The 14,491-nt window shown below is 24.5% G+C and overlaps 1 protein-coding gene across 3 annotated transcripts in view; it reads right to left on the bottom strand.

The window, feature by feature from the left end:
• The window catches only part of LOC119609136 (putative protein TPRXL), a 148,266-nt gene that overhangs the window by 58,042 nt on the left and 75,733 nt on the right, over positions 1-14,491 (bottom strand). The window contains exon 1 of one of the 3 annotated variants that reach the window (XM_037963842.1): positions 13,908-14,080. The exons of the other annotated variants lie outside the window; for them this stretch is intronic. The gene's annotated coding sequence lies outside the window, so the exon portion shown is untranslated. Of the gene's footprint in view, positions 1-13,907; positions 14,081-14,491 lie in introns of those variants that run through there. 3 annotated transcript variants of the gene reach the window in all.

The raw sequence follows: 14,491 nt of genomic DNA on the forward strand, positions 1-14,491 counted from the left end.
ATGTTGCAAGTTAAGAATTTGACGGAAATAAGCACAAAATAATTCAAATTTAATAAAAATTCCCTGCTGAAATCAGTTTTTTATGTTTCAGATCTTTTTATATTAAAATAAACGAAATTTTGTTACATGCCACATGTGGCAAGTTAACAAATGACTGCAGTTTTGTAAAAACCTTTAGTAAATTTAAGTTATTCTTGAAAATAAAGAAAATATGTAATATTTACCCATGTTGCAAGTTTAGAAATTTTGAAGAAACAGCAAAAGATTCAACGATTATTAAACAAAACATTTCTAAATATAAAAATTATACCAAAAATTTAGTCGAATTACATCGAAATGCTACAAATTTTAGATTTTTTTGTTAGTTGCAACATGTGACAACTATGAAATATTGGTCAAACTCAATAGTTTTTAGTAATCTTTAATGTAAGCAAACATGTATAAGAAAAATTTTAGAATAATTTATGTCTACTGAAGTTGCAATATGTTGCAAGTTAAATATTTTTAAAAATCAATAATACTTTTAAGTAATTTAAAGAAATAACACAAAATTTGCTGTTGAATTATATAATTCATAAGAAATTCGAAAGATTTGTTATACTTGCGACATGTGGCAAGTTTAAAATTTTTCAATTATTTAGTTATAAACAAGACGTACGTCCTATTGTTACAAATTTCATCGACTTTTTGAAAAAGAATTTTAATTGCAACAAATGTTTTTACTTGCAACAAATTTTTTTACTTTCAACATTTAGCAAATTGTTTTTTTTTTATAGAATAAATAAGAGTTTTTATATATGTGGATAAAAAAAAGTTATAAAAATTGTACTTTTTATGTATTTGCAACATGTTGCACAATTAATTTTTATAATAAAAAATAAGTTTTTTGATAAATATTTAATTTATGGTGTTTTTAATAAGATTTACCAGCAATAGAATAATTAAAAGTTGTGAATTTTTCTACTTACAACATGTTGCAAGTTTGTTTCGATGTTAATAATTTACTTAATTTTAGTCATACAACATAGAGTTGATTTTTATAAGCAAAAAATAATGATAAACTTTTTATTTAATGTACTGAGTTTTTTTAACAAAAATTTACTTGCAACATGTTGCAGACTGTATTATTTTTTAACAAAAATTTGATTTTTTGTTAGATTTATATTGCAAAATGATCATTATTTTGACAATTTAAGAAATATTTTTTTCTAAATCATACTTGCCACATGTGGCAAATTAAATATTTAGTTTAATTAAAGCCTAATTCATGCATAACCTATGACTATATGAACAAATATGTAACAATTTTCCTATTTGCAACATGTTGCAAGTTTGTTTTTTTAGTAAAATATAGAATTTTTCTCATTAATTAAAGAAAAACTTCCTAGTTTTCTTCATTTTCTGGATATTTAAGCAGAAAATGCTATATTTTTTCATAATAATAATAATAATTTTGCTTTTCATTGAGTTATTTACAGATACTTTCGTAATATTATACTATTATTATTCTAAATTAATTTCAATTAGCATTTGACGTCAGCAGATCATTAATTTTTTTTTTCTTTCATTTTTTTTTTCATTCAACTAAAAGTTGTAGTGTAATAGCTAGTAAACACATTTCTATGGCTATTTTTTTTTTTTCTACACATTTCTCTACTTTTTTTTATTATTAATATACATAAATAAACATATTAAATGATCACAAATTTATAGGCACACCACTACAGAGACATATATTCTAAGTACATAGTTGAAAAAAAAAAAACAATTAAATGAAAACATTGAAGATTGAAAAAAAGTTTAAATGAAATGACCAGAAAAAAACGTAAAATCAGCACAATACAAATAGAAAACAATCAAAATCAATGAAATGATCATGTATACTTTAATAATAATATTACTTCATAATAATTACATACACGCACACTTCCACAGTGACACACATACATACATCAATAATTATTTAAAAGAAATTTTATTGTACAATATAGTTTTTTTCTCTCTTTCTCCGAACACGCTACCAATATGTCAACAATTTACTTCGTTTTTGTTTTACAATGTTGTATCTTATAAAAATTATTTGTAGAAAAAAAACCAGGCATCCGAGAAGAAAAAAAAGGCGAGAAATGTCAGCGGAATTTTAATTGTACTTAATTACCCCCTTAAAAGTATTAAATGAGTAGAAGAGTGAGCGAGTGTGTAAGTACTTCATACAAATGTTTTCATTATTTTTTTTTATATTGCTGTTATAGTTGTTGTAGTTGCTGGTGTTGTAGTTAATTGATGATGAGGAGGTTAATAATAATGAGTGAAATGATAGATCATTATGAAGTAAATGTGTACTTGCCTTTATAAGTTTAAAAAAAACGCAAGTTTTCAATTGTTTAATTACCCCAAAATAATAATAATAAAAATAACAACAACAACAATTAATGAACAACAAAAACACCATCTTACAAAAACACACATTACTTACTAGCACATACAAAACGTAAATAAATACACACAAATAATTAATTAATTCTGAACATTAAATGTTTTTAATTATTAAGCAAAAAGACATTTAAACTGAAAAAAAGTATATAATTAACTAAACAACTGCAACAGCAACTAATGTCAGGCGGAGGTGTCTAAGTCGCACGTACATATTTCTTTGTCAACAACATGTTTTTGAAAACTTTTTCGTTGTTTTTTTTTTTTCAAAATCTTGATAAAAACATGATTAAAATTTTCATTTTTATAAATTAAATGAATTTAAGTTAATTTCAGTTTTTCTTTTTCTTTTGGCCTGAAGAAAATTACAACAACAAGTGTGTGTAAAGTAAAAGTGCGTGTCGCTTTTGTTTCTTCTAAAATGATGTGGGTTGTTTGGTATGTGTTGATGGATTTTGTTTTGAAAAAATGTTTAAACATGCAATTATAATTAAAGCAAAAATAGCAACAAAAACATACATAAGATCTTGCATAATTTCTATGTGGCATACTTATTTTTTTGTATTAATTTATAAACAAAAATTTGAAAATTTTTATAACTTGCCACATGTGGCAACTTGTAAATGTTTAAGTAATTTTAATAGATACCTACAGTTGGTTGTAAATTCAAAATGTTTTGCAGTTTTAAGCAAAAATTTGCTATGTGGCAAGTAAAATATTGGAATATTATAATCTTCATTAATTTAATAGCATTTTTAAAAATAAGCAAAGGAAATTTCTTAATTTTTAACCAAAAAACATAACTTGCCACATGTGGCATGTTGACAAAATGAGGTTAATATAAATGAAATGTATTACAAATCACTTTAAATCTCATAACTATTCAAAATTTTCTTATTTTTTATAAAAAAATTCTCAAATTTTAATTTGTGGCAAGTTAAATTATTCAAAAAATTTTAAAATTTTAATCTGGTTTTGTAATATTTAGAAGATATTCACAATTTGTGTTAAAATTTTAACATTTCTATAACTTGCGACATGTGGTAAATTTATAAATTTTAGTAAAATTTAATATTTCATTAAATATTTGTTATTTAGGTTAGGTTATTAATATTTTTACATAAATTTTCCTTAATACCACTTGTGGCAAGTTAAATTTTTTCTGAATTTTGTTAATTTTCATCAAATTTGGCAATATTTAAAGGGATTTTTAATAATTCGCCTTAATTCGCGAGATTTTTTAAACTTGCCACATGTGGCATTATTAAAAATTCTGCCAAAATTGTATATAAAATTGTAATTTTAGATGAAAATCTATAACTTTCTTTGTTTATTTAATAAAAGTTTCTAATTTGTATAAATTTTACCGAAAATTCCAATTTTTTCAACTTGCAACATGTAGCAAGTTTTCAATTTAAACTTATTTTAGCCTCAAAAATACTAGTGGAAACGTTAGCAATAATTTAGTTAATATACATGTGAATTTTACAACTTGCAACATGTGGCAAGTTTGTTAATTTTTGCTATTTTTGGTTAGAAAAATTCTATTATAACTCTTAGAGCAGGTGCTTTTTTAAATTTAGGAAATTTCTCAAGTTGCAAGTTAAAATTTTCACAAATTTTACTTAATTTTTGTTACTAACATTTTCTAAATATTAACATATTTACAGACAATTAAAACTTTTTATATATATACAAAATGTGGCAAGTACGAATTTCTGCTTTTAGAATTCTCATAAATACTATTATGAGAATTCTATTATGAGTTATTATGTGTTAGTTAATATAGGTAAACTACATTTTTTATCTAGTTTAATTGATTACTAAATATCTTTGTAATTAATGAATTTAATTAACAATAAAAAAATCATTAAATAGTTTTGTAAATTAGTTTAGAGCGCACCTATTAAACAATTTATTAGTAATAAATATTTAATAATGATTTCATGCTAACTAACAAAATAACTCTTAACTAACTTAATATTAGTTTCATGTTATTTATTTTAAAGCAACCCTGAACATTTAACATTTAATTATGAAAAAATCATTAACTACAAATATATTGTTAGTAATTTTGAGTAATTAATTTAATAGTTAATGTAATAGAAGTTTAAGAAATTAAGTATTAAAGTATAAGTTCAAAATAATTTTTAAAAATTTATTGCTTAAATCACTAAATACTTATAAGCTAAGTAATATTAATAATATAAAAATTATTGCCACAATAAGGCAGCAATATATTACAAAAACAAACAAAAAAATACTCAAATATTGGCATAGAAATATTTAAACACCCAAGAGAGATCATTCATACACAATACACTCACTTACACATGTACCCGCAAACATTAGTTAAACTAAACGAGTAAACAAATGATCATCTAATCAAATAATCTCAGCAAAATATAAAATATATTGTTGGTTGTGCTGCAGTAACAACAATAATGCTAAAAATAAAGCAACAAAAAATGTACAAGTTTTTTTTGTGCATACAAAAATTTTACGCTAGAAAACATTTGTTGTATAGAGGCAGCAACATCAATGACAATAATAACAAACAATTGTCACACTTTTTTTTTGGTTCGTGTAATATTAGCTTCACATTGTTGGGTTGCTACAGCAGAACATTAAATACATTAAGTTGTTTGAAGCATTTGTAACTGAATATAAAATATTTTGCATAAAAGGGATCCCAAATTTGTTTACTTTAAAAAAAATTATTAACTATTTGTGTAACGTTATTTTGTTCTTAAAAATTTAAGCATATTTACTCCAATGTAAAAACTTTCTAAATTTTATTTTTTTTAAATAATTTAAAGTTTTCACCAAAATTCCTATATATTTTTAGCAAAATTTGGAAAAAATTGAATGTTGCCACATGTTGCAAGTTGCTAAAAATTGTTTAAATGATAATTCTATGATCATTCTTATCACTATTACTAATGTAAGGTTATTTTTATGAACTTGTAAGGGTATTTTTATGCACATTTAATACATATTGCAAGTACAAATTCTTTAAAATTTACTTTTTTATAGGTTTTTATAATAATTTTATAAAATAAACGCTTAAGTTTGTGAAATTCTACGTTTTTTGTTATCTTGCAACATGTTGCAAGTGTTTAGTTCTGCCATCTTTTCAATCTAAACACATACAGGACTAATATACGCATAAGGTTGTATGTTTTAATAAGGTAAAAAAATAAAAATAGTTTTTAGACATGTTGCAAGTACAAAAATTGAAAAAAATGCAAATTTTCAAACAAAAGTTCCATAATTTTATGAAATTTCGCACTTTTTTGTTGCAATTTCTTGCAATTTTCTTAAGATGTAGTTTTTTTAATATGGAACATTTTTAGACAACTTCTAATGAGTTTTAAACCTTGTTGCAAGTACTATTTATTGAAAATTTTTAATTCTGTAAAGATTTTTATCAGTTTTACCAAATAGGTAATTAACTAATTTAGTGAAGTTGCAAGTTTCCGAAAATTAGTTTTTAATAGTATTAATGAATATTGACATAATGTTTAAGGTTTCAATTAATTATTTATAAGTTTTAAGTCATGTTGCAAGTACAAAAATGTTCAAAAATCCGCCATAATGTTTAAATTTTAATAAACTTCATACAAAAGTACCATATTTGAACGAAATATCACTCTTTTGTTGTAACATATTACAAGTTTCTAAAAATTAAGTTTTTTCTAATACCATGTCATGTTGCAAGAACAAAAATTTTCTAAAAATGCCTTATTGTTTTAATTTTAACAAGTTTCATACAAAAGTCCCATAACTAAATGAAATATCGTTATTTTTTAATGTTGCAAGTTTCAAAAAATGTGTGTTTTTTATATTTATCACTATAGGCATAATACTGAGTAACTTTAATACCATACTAACTAGTTTAAAACCATGTTGCAAGTTAAAAATTTTCAAAAAAAAATTTTTGTTAGAATTTTATCATTTTTGAATGAATTTCTCATTTAAAGTTAAAAAAATTTGGTGATATTTTAGATACAAAGTTAAAATTCCTTTTTAACTTAATTTTGCAGATTCTTTTCTTTAAAATCTAATGATTTTTTTTAAGTTGCCTCATGTTGCAAGTTTACATAAATGTTAATTTTTCCATTTTCAACTATTAAACAAAATTACTTAAAATAGTTTGCTATAAACTGTGTTCCTTTAGGTTTTTTTCTTATTTCATTGTGTAGCGCTAATTTAAGTTCAACTTTGACTTTAAAAATTTTTTCATATTAGTAAATTTTTTCCATTTCATTCCATATTATTATGATAATGACAATATGTTGATGAGGTGTAATAACAAGCCGTGATAATGTAACTATTTAAATAACAAAAAAATATGAAAAAAATTTTAAATGAACATGATTTTTTTTATTTCGCTTTAAAGCTAATTTTGCATTTTAATTTAAACCAATGGGGGAATATTTAAAAAATTTTTATATATGATAAAAATATATATCACACTCTAAATACTACTCAACTATTACTGTGTAGATAAAAAACCCCTTCAGTTACTTTTTAACAAAAAAAAAAACAAAGTGTTAGATAAATTGTGGTTTAAATCTCAGGAGATAGAAAAATAAACAACTGCAGCAGCGACAACAAACAAAAAAAATCTATTCAACTCTAATAATCTGCTAATCAATGTAAATTGTATGATTGTGTGTGTGTGTGTTCGATTTTTAAATAGTGTTTAATTTTGCAGTAAAATTAATTTATAACAGCTGGATAAGAAAAATAAAATAGATAAGAGGTGATAAATGGGATTTTTGTTTTAGAATGAACTTTAAAATGCGGCAAGTTAAAAGTTTTTAAAGGGGAAAAGCAATAAAAATGTATTTTTTATTAAACGGTAAAACTTTTGTTCAAAAAACGTATCCAAGTTGATGAAAATGTTGTTCAATTAGCTTTATCAATTTGGATGCAATTTTGTTTAGAAAATCTTTTTCAATATTGAAAAAAGTTTTGTTAGAAAAACTTCATCAATATTGATGAACTTTTTAATAGGAAATCTTTATCAATATTGATGAAACTAAAATTACAAAATATTCATCAATATTGATGTACATTTCGTCAGCAAATCTTTAATAATAATGATGAACAATTCATTAAAATATTTAAAAATAATATTTATGAAAGTTCATTTACAAAATCTTCATCAATGTTGATGACATATTTAATAGAAAACCTTCATCTTTATTAATAAAAGTTTTGTTAAAAAGTGTTCATCCATATTGATGAAATTTTCGTAAAATTAATGTCAATGAAATGTTTGTTAAAAAATGATGATTTATATTGTGAATGCTTTGATATTTGTGAATGATTCTTTAGTAAATATTCATCGATATTGATGAAATCTTTTTTAGAAAATCTTCATCAATATAGATGAAAGTTTCATTGGAAAATATTTATCATTAAAGGTACAAGATTTATTCGAAAGTCTTCATCAACGTTGATGAAAGTTTTGTTAGAAAATCTTCAACAAATTTGATGAAAGTTTTGTTCGAAAACCTTCAACAATATTGATGTAAGTTTTGTTCGAAAATCTTCATCAAATTTGATGAAAGTTTTATTCGAAAGTCTTCATCAAAGTTGATGAAAGTTTTGTTAGAAAATCTTCACCAATGTTATTAAAAGTTTTGTTACAAAATCTTCATCTTTATTGATTAAACTTTCGTCTTTACAAATATTCTTCAATATTGATTAAATATTTGTTTGAAAATCTTCATCAATATTGATTAAATTTAGATTGATGAAAGTTTCGTTAGAAAATCTTCAGAAAAGTTTCGTTAGATAATCTCTACCAAATTTGATGAAAGTTTCATTAGAAAATCTTCATCAATTTTAACGAAAGTTTTATTAGAAAGTCTTCATCAATATTAATAAAAATTTCGTTAAAAAATCTTCATCCATATTGATAAAACTTTCTTTAAAAAGTCTTTACAAATATTCTTTAATATTGATTAAACATTTGTTAGAAAATCTTTGATGAAAATTTCGTTAAAAAATCTTCATCAATGTTAATTAAAGTTTTGTTAGAAAGGATATTTCGAAAATCTTCAGCAATTATAATGAAATTTCGGAAGTAAATCTTTATCAATATTAACAAAAAATTCATTAAAAAGTCTTCATAAATATTATTCAATTAAATTCTCGTTAGAAAATCTTCGTCAACATTGAAGAAAGTTTTGTTAGAAAATCTTCATGAGTTTTAATGAAATTTCTGAAGAAAATCTTTATCAATACAAATAAAAGTTGCATTAAAAATCCTGCATGGATATTTCTCAATATTGATTAAACTTTTAATAGAAAGTCTTCATCATTACTGATGAAATTTTTGTTAAAAATCTTTTTCATTAACATAAAAGTTTCTATAAGAAAATCTTTAGAAATATTTTAACTGTTTTAAGATTTATGAACCAATATTAAAACTAACTGACCGGCTGCCCAGACGGATCTCTTTGGTATTTTCCATTTTAGTTAACGAACCTTTAAATTTCCATAACATCTCTCGTGTGATTTTAAAAGTGTCTCAACTAACTCATTTAATGACACCTGTTTCTTTTTGTTGTTGTTAATATAAAATAAATACAAAAAATTATAATAATTTTATTCTAAAAGTCATATATTCTGAAAAAAAAAATCTACATGCATTTCAGCACAGTATTAATCTCGACACACAATTGCTTGTGTTAAGTTCAATGCTTTGTATGACTATTTAAGTTTGAGCTACAGAAATTTCTAAGGCATGCTAGGAACTGTCAATAAATTTCAGATCTTAAGATCTAGACCAACAGAGTTTTTCAACTTTTGACCTTTTATTGAAGATGATTGTTGCACTTTTATATAAAACCTTAAAGTTACTTTAAAAAACGATTCCTTTTAACTCCATGTGGTTAAAGAATGAACTAGTTCCAAAGAACTACTATTTCAGCAGAATTATTTTAAATCATACAGTTATATTTTTATCCTAATTATCGTTCTATATAACATTCTGTTTATGTGTTCGCTTTAAATAAGAGTAAAGTTATTATATTCTCTCATTTAACTGCTGAACTGTAGATCGGTAAACAGTCATGTAACTAGGGAGACTCTATATAAACTATAAATATGCTTTACTGTTTTCTTTTAAACTATTTCTCTCTCTCTCTCTCTTTCATTCTCTCTCACATAGTGATCACTAAAAGTAGCGCTCTTTGAACACCCACCTAACCGGCTTAAATCATTTCTCAATATATGGCTATTCTAAACTTACCCCTGCAGCTATCATTTTTATTTTAATTTAACAAAAAAAAAACTATATAGTTTGTTGTAAATTTAATACAAAAAAACACTAACAAACAGCTTGTTTAGAATTTTACAAAAAAAAAAAAACGATCTTAACTTAATATACAATACAATTTAATAACACAACTAAATTAATTGCAAAAAGTTCAAAAGCATGTCATTGACGGTGTAGCTTTTTTTCTATAATATTTTTTGTAATTATAATTTTTATATAAGATTTTCTGCTTTATTTCAAATATTGTTGTAATATATTTTTTTATATTTTCGTTTAATTTATATTTATAAGTTGTATTAATTAATTATAAGAAAAAAAATGATACCAGTTAATTTAATCGAAAAAAAAAATATTATTATGATTTTTTTTGCTTTTGTACAAGAATAATAAAATAATGTTAAAAAAAAACATATTTATGATGTCTCAAGTATCATTAAAGTTTTATTGATTTGTTAAAAATATAAATTAAAAATGTATTACCTGTGTTTGAGTTTCTATTATTACAAAATTATTAAAAAGTTGTTTTGAATATTGATTAACCAACATTACTCGCAATTAAAGTTTTATTTTATCAGTGTTTTGAATTTGTTTTATAAACCTTTAATAAAATAAAAATTTGTTTATGAAAGACCTTAAGTTTACCAGTAAGGTCTTATTGTTTAGTTTACGAAAACTATATAAATGTCCTTAAAATATTTTAAATTTGAAAGACAGCCAAGTTATCTATTGCTTAGTGAATCTACCATAATGAAACTAAATTACCGACGGCATTTTATTTCAAAGATTAGTCTAGTTTTTTCATATCAAATTAAAAGCTTTTTAGCACAGAAAGGCAATGAACTAGGAACTAAGCACCAGCTTGTTCAATATCCTTATAGAGTACGGGACCTAATCCTGTGACTGTTTCATTGGGTATAGTTCTAACACGGTATAGAAAGCTAAGCTGGTTCCAAGAAGGTTTAATTTTGAAATTTTTAGCTATTGTGTGATTGGTACTTTTCCGAAAAAGCCTCCACCGACGTAGAGTATCGGTGAAGTTTGAGAAATTGCTAAACTTTGAATACCCTGATCTCTTTAAACTGTCTTTTTGTCGCCTTAAGAACAATAATTCGGCTGTCAAAAGTGAAAATCAGTGAAGTCATAATTTATCGCGTAGTATCGGCGTAGATTATCGGTGAAGTTTAAGAAATTGCTAGACTTTGAACACCCTGATCTCTTTAAACTGTCTTTTTGCCGCCTTAAGAACAATAATTCGGCTGTCAAAAGTGAAAATCAGCGAAGTCATAGTTTATCGCGTATAACTGCTATTATAAGGTCCACCAACGGTCATAAATGAATTTTTGTGGCAATCTCAAAGAATCCTATATTGCCTAAAGAACAATATTGCCACAGTGCTACCGCAGCTTCGACAATATAAGGTAAATTACCAACAGAATACAACTCTGCTAACCGACCGAAGTCATACAACTATAACACAATATCAGAATCATCGTCGGTGGCCCTAAGTATTCTCGCAATTTGAGTTCGAATCCAATCCACCATGGAATTCTTGAAGAGTTCGCTTCTCTAAAATGAATGTGAAAAATCCTACGGTCAACTGATTCCCGTGAAACTAAACAGAGGGAAAAAGAAATATACACGAATAGACAACGCAAAGTTGTCAACATTGCAACAATTCGTTGTCGAGATCAAAATTTTATACACATCCGTTATCTAAATGTTAACAAACGTGGTAAGCTCACTATTGACTACGGATTGTTTGTCAATAGTGAACTTACCATGTTTGTTAACATTTAGACAACGGATGTGTATAAAATTTAGATTTCGACAACGAATTGACAACGCAACGTTGTTAACATTATATAGTGTTGTTATTGAAAAATTATAAACAGTCTGTTCTTTTTGAACAGAGTTCAACCGAAGTCAGAAAACTATTCTCCTCTTGTTTCGGAATCAGAATTTAGGGACTGATTTCCGTAGTACAAGGCAGGAACTGTGCTTAGTCGTAAGTTATAAAACTTCTCGAGTTTTAGGCATAGTAATATCGGAGGCATTGGTAGCACCTATTTACCATGGAAATATATATGTACATATGTACATAGTGAAAACATGCTCCCAGGAGAAAGGCCTAAGCAATGCGGAATACTTTTATTTCTTTTGGAATACAAATTTCGGAAAATCCGCTTAAACTTCTAATAGTTTCTGCCATAATTTATGTAATAAACTTTAATTACTTAAGTTAACTGGAGTAAAACTTCAATGGACGATATCTCAGCAATATTTCACTTTATGAGAACGGATTTCACCGGTAATTTCCATATTTTTAGTATTATACCCTCAGAATAGTAGAAAAAGGTCATAACTTTGGATTAGAAATCTAATGAAAGACATCTCTATGTATCACCTAAAAGAAGGTGGATAATTATCTTATCACTGGTTTCTTAGGTATATGAATCGGTTCTACCCGCAGAAGAGTAGAAAAAGGTCATAACTTTGGTACTTTTGGATTAGGAATAATTTTAAATTAAAAAGAGATCTCTACGTATCACCTAAAAGGAGGTGGTTTTTTCGGTTGTAATTTATAAATGTTTTAATGAAAGATATCTGTAAATTTAATATATGTAAACTCTGATAAAGATTAACGGACAAACCAGAACTTAAATTGGTTTCCCATTAAATTTTACAAAAGTAATTAAATTATTATTTTTATATCGTTATTTTATAATCGTTTCTAATAAAATAAACCTAATTCGAGAATAAGTGCAAACAGAACCAATTCAAATTCCTGTGATATGGAAACCGTTCTGTGGAACTTTGGTTTTTTTATTCCAAAGGTTTACTATGCAGTTTTCAGGAAACCAGTTCTTTGTTACTAGTTGCTATACTAACTCGAATACATACGCATACTACCCAGTTCCAAAACAACTTCTTAGAACTAGTTGGGAACATATATCAAAAGATCTCTGAAAAAAAGAACTAGTTCCAGTACTGCTCTAAATAAGGTGTAAAACTAGTTCTGAGGATGAAAAATACTATCAAAAATCATTGATTAATTTGGTTCCAGATTCTTTATATAGAAAAGAGTGTCGACTATATAATGTTTCCACAAAAACCAGTTCCGAATCTGACAATTACGAATAGAAATTATTGTTCTTAATGCCAAAATAGCACAAGTATAGGATATAATCTTGAGTTCTAAAGCTAGTGGCTGAATGAATAAAATTTTTCCGCTGAATTGAGTCTGAGAGTTTTATTCATTGTGAATCCAATTACCACGATAGAAGATCTGCGAAGATTTTTTCAATTATATATGGTAAAGTAACATTTTCTCAATTTTTGTGTATTATCATTGCGTCAATTCTTAAGTTTGTCATATAAAATAATTATAAAAGTGACATAGACTATTTTGCAGCTAAAGCAATGATAAAGATTAATTAATTTTCAGATATTTTCTGACAAACCGTAATATTTGTAAAGATTTCCTCACATATCGTGGTGTATGAAAAGAAAATTTCTAGGATTTTCATATAAAATATTTATAAAATTGATATAGACTATTTTGCAGCTAAAGCTATTAAATTAAAAATTAATTTTATTAAAACTTTAGTTAATGTTTAGATATGATCCGATAAACTTAAATGTCTTTAAAGGTATCCTCAGTTATAGTGGCGTATGAAAGGAAAATTTCTATATATTTTCATATAAAATATTTATATAATTGACATAGTCTATTTAGCAGCTAAGATAACTTTTAGAAGTTCTTTAATTAAGCCCAATTATTGTAAATCACTAAACAAAAAAACTTTTCAATATATTTTTTTTTAAATTTTCCAAAAAAATTACAACATTTTTGTAATTATTTAATTAGATTTTTTTTAAATAAAAATTAATTTAGAAACAATTAAGTTTTTCTTTTAAAATTTGCAGATTTCTCTTAAAAATCATTTGTTAATTTTGAATTTTTTTATGGTTAATAGTTTCAGGTTTTCATTGAACAAGTTTATTAAATTAATTAATTAATTTTATTTCAAAATTTGTTAAAACCTACAACTCTTGTTGGCTGCCAAACATTAACAAATTTTGTTAATTACTTGCCACATTTAAGTTTCAACATTATTTTCAATGAATTTTTTTCGTAAAAAAAATCTAATAAATTATTAAGTAATAAAATATTTACCATTAATTAATTAGCAAAGTTGTCTGTTTAAAAGAGGTTGTTGATTGGCTTATGAAACTTTTATTTTGTTGTTAGAAACTTTTTTTAAATTTTCTTGAATTTTTTTTTTAATTTTCTGTTAATTATTTATTAATTAATGGTTTTATTAGAAAAATTTTATTTAATTTTTTTTTGTTAACACTTAACAACACTGTTTAAAATTATGTTTTAAGGGGGAGATTTTCTATATTTTTCACCGTTATTTTTTTGCTTTTTTTAGTATTAATGTTGTTGTTTTTCTTATATATTTTATTATGTATTTGTGTGTGTGTATGTTTAAGTTTAGTTTTTACATTGGTAGTTATAAATTTGCGAAAAAATACACGCGCATCATTACTGCAATTTGATTGGTTGTTTTTAGTTTGTTTCTTTTTTTATTATATATTTAATATTATTGTTGTTGTTGTTTTTAATGTTTTAGAGGTTTAGTTAATTTTGTTGATAATTGTTTTAAATTTAATTGGAGGAAAAATTAATTAATGGAAATTAAAAGTTTTAATTAATTTCTTTTCTTAATTTGTAATTAAATTAAATTTTTAAAAAAG

This window comes from Lucilia sericata, unplaced genomic scaffold (genome assembly GCF_015586225.1).
Source record: "Lucilia sericata isolate MDLA Ls3-8-SP2 unplaced genomic scaffold, ASM1558622v1 Contig000934F_arrow, whole genome shotgun sequence".
In the NCBI taxonomy this organism is placed as follows: domain Eukaryota; kingdom Metazoa; phylum Arthropoda; class Insecta; order Diptera; family Calliphoridae; genus Lucilia; species Lucilia sericata.